Source organism: Muntiacus reevesi, chromosome X (assembly GCF_963930625.1).
Source record: "Muntiacus reevesi chromosome X, mMunRee1.1, whole genome shotgun sequence".
Taxonomy (NCBI): Eukaryota; Metazoa; Chordata; class Mammalia; order Artiodactyla; family Cervidae; genus Muntiacus; species Muntiacus reevesi.
In genome coordinates this window covers 115569290-115581843 of record NC_089271.1, presented here as the reverse complement: position 1 = coordinate 115581843, position 12554 = coordinate 115569290, and the positions used below count along the sequence as shown (strand labels likewise).

At 41.7% G+C, this 12554-nt stretch overlaps 1 long non-coding RNA gene across 1 annotated transcript; it reads left to right on the top strand.

Annotated features, from left to right (window-relative positions):
- Nucleotides 1–1879: 1879 nt before the first annotated feature.
- Nucleotides 1880–5919, top strand: LOC136153562 (uncharacterized). The gene is made up of 3 exons (XR_010660414.1): nucleotides 1880–2042; nucleotides 3927–3974; nucleotides 5800–5919. It is a non-coding gene; the product is annotated as an uncharacterized lncRNA (long non-coding RNA).
- The last annotated feature ends 6635 nt before the right edge of the window (nucleotides 5920–12554 follow it).

Genomic DNA, 12554 nt, shown 5'->3' with positions numbered 1-12554 from the left:
GATAAAAATCTCCCAGAATTTATCACTCAAAGACAAGTCTTGGGTTCTTTCCAGATTTATTTCTTTATGCATGTATAGACCAGTGTAGAGCATAACTGGAGGGACCACACAGTCCCCAGGCTTGAGAGTGTGTCCTTTGTTGATGAGCATCTTTCGCCTCACGTCTCAACTGGAGCAACATTTCGGAAGATGGAGCATTTTTTTTTTCAGATATGTTTGGTATTGTTTTCCAATGACTGCTTTAATACAGTGCCACAAACTGAGTGGCTTAAAACAACAGAAATGTAGTCTTTCACAGTTCTGGAGGCCAGAAGTCTGAGATCAAGGTTTTGGCAGGGACGTGCTCCCTCTGAAGACTCTAGGGAAGAATCCTTTTTGGTCTCTTTCAGCTTCTGGTGACAGCCAGCAATCCTTGATTCCTTGGCTTTTGGCCACATCACTCCAATCTCTGCCTCCATCCTCACATTGCCATCTTCCCTCAATTTGAGTCCATGTCCAAATTTTCCTCTTCATGTGAAGACATCAGTCATTGAACTAGGGCCCATCCTACTTCAGTATGATCGCATCTTAATTTAACTAATATCTGCAAAGATTCTATTTCCAACTAAGTTCACATTCACAGATTCCAGGAGGACAAGAATTTGGCAGGGAGGGGTGATGCTATTCAAACCACTGCAAGTGTCAATCCTGTTGCTTATTTGAACAGGCTTTAGATATAGTTGGGACCCTCATGTCAAGAAAGAGGTCTGTAGGTATCAGTGATCATGTGACAATAGGGGGCCCCAGAGCTTCCTGCTCCCCCCAGTCAGAAAATATCTTGTTGTCAAAACCCTTGACTGGGTTAGATGTTGCATTAGATGTAGATGTTTTCTGGTGGGAGCCATTCCAGATCCACACTGAACAGGGACTTCCCTGGTGGTCTAGTGGCTAAGACTCTCCATTCCCAATGCAGGGGGCCAGGATTTGATCCCTGGTCAGGGAACTAGATCCTGCATGGTGCAATTAAGACCCAGTGCACCCAGTAAACAAATAAATATATTAAAAAATAAAAATATATCCACATTGAACAAGATGGCACCATTCACTGTGGCACATTGTGAAAGAGAAAAGTTCTCGGCTCCATTTATTTGAAAGTGAAAGCCTGTGTTACAGCAGCTCTCCAAGGTTGTGGTCTTTGTCAACCATTAATCTCTGGGCAAAAATTAACATGGGTGCAGAGAGTGGAAGGGAACATACAGCCAATTTCTAACTACTGCTCATAGGCACTTTGGGGACACGCTCAACTTATTTTTACAGAAGTAGAACTATGGGAACATTCTATTTTTGCCATGATATTTGCACTAACTGTATCACAGGGGTCCATCTAAGTCAGTAAATATATTTGTGTTACCCAAATGTATTTAACTAGAAATCGTAAATTATTTTTTTTAATTCTTAAAGGGATATTACTATCTTTTTTTCCTTTTGAACTTTTTCCATATATATATATATATATATATACATACATATACATATATATATATATATATATATATTTGGCCAAAACATGCAGTGTGCAGGATCTCTGTGCCCCTTACAGTAGAAGCTCGGAGTCTTGATCTCTGGACAGTCAGGAATGTCTTCAGAATCCTAAATGTTTTGATGTAATGCTTTCACCTCCCACCCCTTCCCTGTAGTCCCTGACATCTTACCATTTCATTGACTCCCCCAACTTCTTTTGCATCCCCCACCCTGCCAGAGGGAAAAAAAAAAAGACCTCCTGCCTCCAGTGTTCCCTTAATCAGAGGCAGACAGGGCTGGATGTTCTTTGCTGGGCTGCTGAGTCAGAAGCTTGGACAGGCCAGCTTCAGTCTTAATGAAGTGGGTCAGGAAGGAAGTGCTGAGAGAGATGGGTGCCTGGTGCAGTCAGTGGGTGGGAGCTAATGGCAGCAACAAGATCGGAGCCTTCTGAGAGGCAGCCTGATTCCTGGGAAAGAGCATTGGCTAGAAGTCTGAAGGCCTGGGCTAGTTTTACTCTGTTATTAAATTGCTGCCGGACCCTGGTAAGTCATCCCCCTTTTCTGAGCCTCAGTTTCCCCATTTCAAAAGCCTTGAGGCTGCCCCAGGAGACACTGTTGGAGAACTGCAGGGCACCCGAGTCAGTCCCCATGAAGAGGACAGTCTCCTGGGAGGAGACCTAGGACACAAGTTAGGAGCAGAAGCTCTCATTTGAGAAATAGCCCCAAGGGGTTGTTGGAACAGATGCAGGAGGGGTCTGGGAGGGACTGCCTGAGCCTTTAGTCAGAACTGAAGAAGAAAACCTGGAGGAGAACAGTTAGAAGCTGAGGTGGGGGCAGGGAGAAGAGAGAACCCTGGACAAATTAAGTCAAGAAGAAGGATTAAGGTAGAGATAGATTAGGGCCCCAGGGAGAGGCTACATGGAAAAATTCAGGGGAATAAGAGCTAGGAACCAGTTTACTGAAGTTCTGGACTCTGGGGGAAATGCAGAAGGTAGTCTGAGACTGCAGTGAGGAAGGTAAAAAATGAGCTAGAAAGCACACAGACAAGTCTTTTATGTTCCAGCATATCAGGCTGATTTCTGAAGAGCGAAGGGTGCCCCCAAATTTACCCACCCATGCAGCACTTGATCCCTGAGACCCTTTACCCTGGAACAAAGAGGATGTTTTTACTAGAAAGTCCTCATAAGGTGATGCTCCATTTTAAGGGCACATTGATTGGAAAACCCTGGGATAGCTACTGTGCAGAGCCCAGAGCAGGGCTGCGGTCCTGAGACTGCAGACTCAGGAAGAGAGAGAGCCCACGGGCTCCAGCCTCTGGGTTATTGACTGGGCTAGGCTCTGTGCCTGGAAAGCATTCTTCCCTCATCCAGAAAATTCCACCAGTGTCACCTCTTCCAGGAACTTTCCTCCTCCATGCTTTTCTCCTTTACTAGCACTCCTTTCTTTCTCATTTTGGTTCCTCAGACATATCAGAGAGCGTAGTGCTTGCTAAGTCCTGGGCAAATATTTGCTGAACAGACACTAACTACTTGATATCAAGCACAAGGGCCTTTGTGCAGTCCTGCCATTATTGTTGTTGTTTAGTCATTCAGTCCGGAGAAGGCAATGGCACCCCACTCCAGTACTCTTGTCTGGAAAATTCCATGGATGGAGGAGCCTATAGGCTGCAGTCCATGGGGTCGCTGGGAGTTGGACACGACTGAGTGACTTCACTTTCACTTTTCACTTTCATGCATTGGAGAAGGAAGTGGCAGCCCACTCCAGTGTTCTTGCCTGGAGAATCCCAGGGATGGGGGAGCCTGGTGGGCTGCCGTCTATGTGGCCGCACAGGGTTGGACATGACTGAAGTGACTTAGCAGCAGCAGCAGCAGCAGTCACTCAGTCATGTCCAGCTCTGGACATGTAGCCCTGGACTGTAGCCCACCAGGCTCCTCTGTCTGTGGGATTTCCCAGGAAAGAATACTGGAGTGGGTTGCCATGTCCTTCTCCAGAGGCTCTTTCCTACCCAGGGATCAAACCCAGGTCTCCTGTGTCTCCTGCATTGGCAGGCAGGAGAGCCACCAGGGAAGCCCAGTCCTGCTACAGGAAACATCAATGGGAGAACCTGGGAGACTTATACAGAAAGATGCCACGGGGCTTGTGTCTCTCTGCTAGACACATGGCAGGAGGTGTTTAAATTGTCCAAAAGCCCAGTTATGACTAGAATTTCTTCTAGAATTTCCTTCAAAGCAGGTTGCTCCTACTGCTTGGTGGGCTGGAGATGCGGAGGCAGCAGGAAGTAAGGGGACAGAATCCTACCCCCCAGAACACAACTCTAGAGGTTTTTTTCCCTTAGAGCTAGAGAAAGGAATCTCTACTCCATTCTCCCTCAGATACTAAGCCGTTGACTGCCTCAAGGACAACCTTCTCTTTCTTGCCTCTTTCCAGGCTTTGCCAGAAGGGTAGAGAGACACTGATGAACACTGGCCGTCTCAGGTACGAAGCATAGAACCTTGCATAATTTTCTCATCTAATCCTCAGACCCAGCCTATAAAGCAAGAACTATTATTATCTTTGCTTCATAGGCAAAGCAACCAAGGCACAAAGAGGTTCAAAGATATGCCTAAGATCCCACAGCACATATGGGTAGTCTGAAATGCCTGATACCGAGATCTGGCTGTTTCCACCACCCTAATCTGCCTCTTGGAAGAATTGTTACACTCAAAGGATATCCTTTTTGAGGGGATTGTTTGAAATAATAGCTATCATTAATAATATTTATTATTATTTATTATTTTTACTTATTTATTATTCAATTATTGTTTGTGATAATAATTATTAATTATACAATTATAATATATAATAGTATATTATATTATTATGTAATAATAATTATAAAATTAATATTATTTTCAAATAATTTTCTTAAATGATTATGTTCTATATTTATGGAGGATGTTAGCATGCAAGTAGACATGTGGATAGCAAATGAGCACATGCAGCGATGGTCAACATCATTAGCCACTGTGTGCATGCTCAGTTGCTTCAGTCATGTCCGACTCTTTGCGACCCTATGTAGCCTGCCAGGCTCCTCTATCCTTGGGATTCTCCAGGCAAGAATACCGGCAAGAATACTGGGGTGAGTTGGCCTGCCCTCCTCCAGGGATCTTCCCAATCCAGGGATTGAACCTATGTCTCTTACTAACCTGCATTGGCAAGCGAGTTCTTTATCACTAGCGCCACATGGAAAGCCCCATTAGTCAAATCAAAACTACAATGAGATGATACTACAGACTTGTTAGAAGGGCTAAGATAAATAATGCTGATGATATCAACTGCTAGTGAGTATAAGGTACAACTGGCAATCTTAGTCAAAATGATTCTTTGGTGATAGGAGGCAGAATAGTGGTTACCTTTGTGAGAAGTGGAGGTGATTGGAAGGAGACAAGAGGTGGACTTCTAAGATGCTAGTAAAAATCTACAACTGTTCAATCTGGGTGATGGTTACAATGGCTGTATTTACTTTATGAAAATTCACTAACATGATTTGTGCACTTTTCTGTGTATAAAGGTTTACTTCAATAAGTTTATCAAAATTATAAAAGTCAGGACTACCCTGATGGTGCAGTGGTTAAGACTGTGCTTCCAATGCAAGGGGCGAGGTTCAATTCCTGGTTGGGGAACTAAGATCCCACAAACCATATAGCACACCCAAGAAAATATTTTTTTTATTATAAAAGTAAAATATTCTTATTATAAAAATAGTGCAAAGGGTACAGAGGCATACATCAAAAATTAAAACTTGTTCCCAGTAAACTCCATTGTACTTCCCAGTGGTAACCACTGTTACCTGTGTCTCTTGTCTATTTAAGCACATAAACAAATTAGGCTTTTCTTACACTAATGGAGAGTGGAGCCATGGTGCTCACAAGTTAGAAACAAAGAGTGGACATTTGTCAAGAAGATTCATTTCGGAGACATAGGATAGAGGTGTACAGCTAGAGATCGAAGATGCCGGTCACACTATCAAAACTAATGTGTGTGTGTGCTAAGTCACTTCAGTCGTGTCTGACTCTTTGTGACCCCACGTATACAAAGTTATCACAGGTGTATCTTCTTTGAGAAAGATTTCCTGAACATTCTTCCTATCCTACTTCCCTGCTGTGACTCTTTCTTAATGCTCCCACAACATTCTGTGCTCACCTCCACTGGGGCTCTTCTCACATTGTTTTCTGCTTATCTGCTCATGTATTCATGGGTTTTTCTAGACTGGGAGCTCCTGATAGGGTAGGGATTATCATTTTTATTTTTGTATTCCCAGCATCCAACTCAGCACCTGGGCCACAGTAAGCACGCTGTGAATGTTGATTTGAGCAAGTGAACTGATTGAAGGAAAAATCTCTAGGAAATGCATCTTACAATCTCACCAACAAGTGCAGCATCTGGATGGAAGCAGCAGATATCAAGCCATCTCAGGTTTCTGCTGCAGACTTGTGTGGAGAATCCCACAAGGTGAAACCAGAATCCTCAAGGTGAGATAGGACTTTGCATTGGAAGCTTTAAAATGTAATGCCTGGCTTTGTTTTTTGTTTTTGTTTTTTTTTACAGTCCAAAGGGATATTTCCCCAAATGATATTTTTTTCCATTTATTTTTATTAGTTGGAGGTTAATTACTTTACAATATTGTAGTGGTTTTTGCCATACATTGACATGAATCAGCCATGGATGTACATGTATTCCCCATCCCGATCCCCCCTCCCACCTCCCTCTCCACCTGATCCCTCTGGGTGTTCCCAGTGCACCAGCCCCAAGCACTTGCCTCATAATGCCTGGCTTTGAAAGTGAAAGTGAAAGCCACTCAGTTGTGTCCAACTCTTTGTGACCCCATGGACTATGCAGTCCATGGAATTCTCCAGGCCAGAATACTGGAGTGGGTAGCCGTTCCCTTCTCCAGGGAATCTTCCCAACCCAGGTATGGAACTCAGGTCTCCCGCATTGCAGGCAGATTCTTTACCAGCTGAGCCACAAGAGAAACGCAAGAATATTGGAATGGGTAGCCTATCACTTCCCCAGTGGATCTTCCTGACCTAGGAATCGAACTGGGGTCTCCTGCATTGCAGGCCGATACTTTACCAACTGAGCTATCAGGGAAGTCCACCTGGCTTTGAAGAAGCTGAATAACACAATTTACTATGCATTTACTATTTGGAAAACTAACATCATGGCATCTGGTCCCATCACTTCATGGCAAATAGATGGGGAAACAGTGGAAATAGTGGCTGACTTTATTTTTCTGGGCTCCAAAATCACTGCAGATGGTGACTGCAGCCATGAAATTAAAAGATCCTTACTCCTTGGAAGAAAGCTATGACCAACGTAGACAGCATATTAAAAAGTAGAGGCATTACTTTGCCAACAAAGGTCCATCTAGTCAAGGCTATGGTTTTTCCAGTGGTCATGTATGGATGTGAGAGTTGGACTATAAAGAAAGTTGAGTGCTGAAGAATTGATGCTTTTGAACTGTGGTGTTGGAGAAGACTCTTGAGAGTCCCTTGGACTGCAAGGAGATCCAACCAGTCCATCCTAAAGGAGTCCTGGGTGTTCATTGGAAGGACTGATGTTGAAGCTGAAACTCCAATACTTTGGCCACCTGATGTGAAGAGCTGACTCCTTTGAAAAGACCCTGATGCTGGGAAATATTGAGGGCAGGAGGAGAAGGGGACAACAGAGGACAAGAAAATTGGATGGCATCACCAACTCAATGGACATGGCTTTGGGTAGACTCTGGGAGCTGGTGATGGACAGGGAAGGGAGGTCTGGCATGCTGCGGTTCATAGGGTCACAAAGTCGGACATGACTGAGCGACTGAACTGAACTGAACCATGCATTGATCTGACTAATGGAAAATAAACAATAACTTTTAAATTCTCTTCCTTTGAGTGTGATGTGTTCAGGTTAACACATTGATTAGTCAATGTTAATATATATATATTGTTAACATATAATATAAGTCCTACATATATATACAAATATATAGGACTTCCCTGGTGGTCGAGTGGCTAAGACTTCATGCTCCCAATGCAATGCAAGGGGCTCAGGTTTGGTCCCTGGTTGGGGAACTAGATCTCACATTCTGCAACTAAGACCCACTGCTGCCAAATAAATAAATTTTTTAAAAAAGAACTTTGTGTGTGTGTGTGTTTGTGTATGTGATTTTTAGCCTTCCAGATCCCACAGAAATGCTTAAAAAGTGAATCAGTGTAATTAAATCACTTTGCTGTACACCTGAAACTAACACAACATTTAAATCAAATATACTCTAAAGTAAAATTTTAACAAATTTTAAATAAAAAATGAATAAGCATAGGATTATTTGTTGCAGCATTATTTAATATCATATGACTGGAAACAACCTAAATGTTCATCAAGAGGGGACTAGTTAGATAGATTGTGGTATGTCATTCATATAATGGAATATTATACAGTTCTTTAAAAAAAAAAAAGAAAAAAGAAGCACTTTGTTGCCATAAACTAATCTCCAAGGTATAGTGTTAGATGAAAAAAGAATGATGCACACAGTGCATTATATACTACTGTGTGTAAAAAAGAGTGAAAGAGAATAACTGTATTTGCTTGAATGTACATAAAAGCATCTCTGGGAGATACTAAGAAACTGACAATATTGGTTGCCAGTGAAGAATTAGGCAGAAAAGGCTGAAAGAAGACTCTACATTGCATACACTTTTGTATCACTTTTATATCTAACCATGTGAATGTATTACTTAGTCAAAAGTAAATGTAGGGACTTCCCTGGTGGTCCAGTGGTGAAAACTCTATGCTCCCAGTGCAAGGGGTCAGGGTTCAATCTCTGGTCAAGGCACTAGTTCCCACATACTTTAACTAAGAGTTCACATGCTGCAACGAAGATTGAAGATCCTGTGTGCTGCAACTAAAACCTGACACAGCCAAATAAATAAATAAATATTTGAAAATAAATAAATATAAAAAGAATGAAACGACAGCAACAATGCTAAACAAGAAAAGATGACATCAATATGAAACAAATTTTAAGGAATACTGGGAAGTAAAAAAGTCAATGAATTTGGGCTAACAGAGAAATCACAGCAGAAAACACTGCAATTCAAAAAATCAGACTGAGTGGTCTTTCTCAACAGCACAGCAATCTCAGAGTTGGTAAATGCAAAGAGTGGGGTAGGTGGGGAAGAAATCATTATGGTAACTCATTTAAGATCTGGAGTAGGGACTTCCCTTGTGGGCCAGTGGATAAGAATCTGCCAGCCAACTTCGGGAGGCACAGGTTTGATCCCTGGTCCGGTAAGATCCCAAATGCCTTGGAGTGACTAAGCCTGTGCCCCACAACTATTAAGCCTGAGCTCTAGAGCCCATGCTCCTGAACAAGAGACGCCACCACAGTGAGAAGCCCATACACTGCAACAAAAATCAATATAGTGAAAATGAGTATACTACCCAAAGCAATCTATAGATTCAATGCAATCCCTATCAAGCTACCAGTGGTATTTTTCACAGAACTATAACAAATAATTTCAAAATTTGTATGGAAATACAAAAAACTTCGAATAGCTAAAGCAATCTTGAGAAACAAAAATGGAACTGGAGGAATCAACCTGCCTGACTTCAGACGGTACTACAAAGCTACAGTCATCAAGGCAGTATGGTACTGGCAAAAAGACAGAAATATAGATCAATGGAACAAAATAGAAAGCCCAGAGATAAATCCACACACCTATGGACACCTTATCTTTGACAAAGTAGGCAAGAATATACAATGGAGAACAGACAATCTCTTTAACAAGTGGTGCTGGGAAAACTGGTCAACCACCTGTAAAAGAATGAAACTAGAACACTTTCTAACACCATACACAAAAATAAGCTCAAAATGGATTAAAGATCTAAACGTAAGACCAGAAACTATAAAACTCCTAGAGGAAAACATAGGCAAAACACTTTCTGACATAAATCACAGCAGGATCCTCTATGACCCACCTCCCAGAGTAATGGAAATAAAAGCAAAAGTAAACAAATGGGACTTAATTAAACTTAAAAGCGTTTGCACAACGAAGGAAACTATAAGCAAGGTGACAAGACAGCCTTCAGAATGGGAGAAAATAATAGCAAACGAAGCAACTGACAAAGAATTAATCTCAAAAATATACAAGCAGCTCATGCAGCTCAATTCCAGAAAAATAAACGACCCAATTAAAAAAAAATGGGCCAAAGAACTAAACAGACATTTCTCCAAAGAAGACATACAGATGGCTAACAAACACATGAAAAGATGCTCAACATCATTCATTATCAGAGAAATGCAAATCAAAACCACAATGAGGTACCATCTCACACCAGTCAGAATGACTGCTATCAAAAAGTCTACAAACAATAAATGCTGGAGAGGGTGTGAAGAAAAGGGAACCCTCTTACACTCTTGGTGGGAATGCAAACTAGTAAGCCACTATGGAGAACAGTGTGGAGATTTCCTAAATAACTGGAAATAGAACTCCCATATGACCCAGCAATCCCACTGCTGTGCATACACACTGAGGTAACCAGAATTGAAAAAGACACATGTACCCCAATGTTCATCACAGCACTGTTTACAACAGCTAAGACATGGAAGCAACCTAGATGTCCATTGGCAGACAGATGGTTGAGAAAGCTGTGGTACATATATACAATGGAATATTACTCAGCTATTAAAAAGAACACATTTGAATCAATTCTCATGAGGTGGATGAAACTGGAGTCTATTATACAGAGTGAAGTAAGTCAGAAAGAAAAACACCAATATAGTATATTAGCGTGTATATACATAGAATTTAGAAAGATGGCAACGATGACCCTATATGCAAGACAGCAAAAGAGACACAGATACAAATAACAGACTTTTGGACTCTGTGGGAGAAGGCAAGGGTGGGATGATTTGAGAGGATAGCATTGAAACATGTTTATTGCCATATATGAAGTAGATAACCAGTCCAAGTTTGATGCATGAAACAGGGCACTCAAAGCCAGTGCACTGGGACAACTCTGAGGGATGGGATGGGGAGGGAGGTAGGAGAGGGGTTCAGGATGGAGGGACACATGTACACCCATGGCTGATTCATGTCAATGTATGACAAAAACCACCACAATATTGTAAAGTAACTAGCCTCCATATTAAGATAAATAAATTAATTAAAAAATAAAATGAATACAGTGGAATAAATAAACAACTATTTTTTTAAAAAGTGCTAGAGTGGAACAGCTAGGACAAGTGACCCCTTTCTTCCTCTCTCCCTTCGCCCATGGATCCTTTGTCAGCAGCAATACTGGGCCTTTGCCCTCAGGCTAAAGCCTAGGGAGGGCCCTGAGAGCTCTCCAATGAATAGGAAAAAGAAAACAGAAAGAAAACCAGCCTCAGTCAAGAGTGAAACTTCCTTAGAAGTGCTCTACCCCCAGAGGAAAGCCCTTCTTTATCAGTTGTGGGGGTCCCAGCCTTTCTGCCTCTCCACCCACATAACCAAAAGGGAAGACTGCCTGTTGACAAGCCCTACCCACTTAAACAAAACCCACAGTCAGGTCTCCCATTCCAGAAAGAGGTTCGTGGGGGAAGCAGATCAACACAATTTTAGAGGAAACCCATGCCATCCAACCATAAAAGCGAACAGATTCATAAATATGACCAGACAACTAAGGTCATCAGACATTGGAGGAAAACTGTCAACATAAAACAGAAGGACCAAGATAAAGAAAATGAAACTGATCCTAGAGGAAAGAGAGATAAAGGAACGGAAGAAAACAGAAAACAAATGCATTGTGATGTCTATCACCAGAGGGCCTTGCCAGTGCTGTACTACCAGATTAGAATGTTTTACACTTTCCCTTCTATCCCCTGAAAATAAAATTTAGTAATTTGGTAAAGATTTACTAATTCCTTACAATGTGTCAAGAGGCAAGGATTCTGAGATTTGCTTTTTAATCATCTTTCCTCTAAAAGTTAATGGTAGGGAAATCAGACAAGTCAACTATGATGTAATATGTCAAACTCTATGATTGATTAAGCACAGAAGAGGGCATTTTATCAGCTGAGAGGGCTTATTTCACAGAGTGGGTATTTCTTCAACATTAGTGAATAAAAAAGGAAGGAGTCATGAGCTTCCCTGGTGACTCAGTGAGTAAAGAATTCGCCTGCAATTCAGGAGATGAGAACTGGATCCCTGGGTTGGGAAGATTCCCCTGGAGGAGGGCATGGCAACCTACTCCAGTATTTTTGCCTGGAGAATCCTCATGGACAGAGGAGCCTGGAGGGCTATAGTCCATGGGGTCACAAACAGTTGAACATGACTGAGCGACTACGCATGGATGCACTCATGATATTTACAGCAGACAGCTTGAACAAAGCAATATGTTTAAGGAAATAAACTCAGTTGGACATGGGTGAAGCTCAAGGTTGAGCATGAGTGAGTTGTGGAGGATAAAGAAAGAAAGGTGGGCAGAGGTCAGAACTTGTGCTATGCTTGCAATGGAAACACTATCCTCTAGGCTAGGGTTTTACAGACATATTCAGGGAAAAGAGTCCTTGAGAGGCCCTTTGTAAAACAAACAAAACGCTGATATATTTAACTCTTTCTTATGTACTGGAAATAACTTTCCTAGCAGAAACTCTGACTGTGTTCTAGGTTATCAATATAAAATCACAACCACAAGCATAGTCACATCAGAATACATGAGATCCATTGTTTTTTTGAGTTTTTCCCTTGATACTTGTTTGTTGTAGATCAATCACCAGCAAGAAGGAAAGAAGAGAACGGTGACAGAAATTTCAGAAAATTTTAGGCAAGAAAAACTGAAAACTGAAACAATTCAATCCATTAACTTGATTCTTTCTGTGAAATAAGAAAAAGATGGTCAATATTTGACTTCAGCTAAAGGCATTTTCCTGTACTCCCCAGGTCTATAGATTTCTTGGTAATCTAGTTTAAAAAGTACTTCTGGATGCAGTTAGCAACTGAAATTTTTAAAGGGGTCCCAGGGCCAGTCCACTCCTTGTTGGGGGAG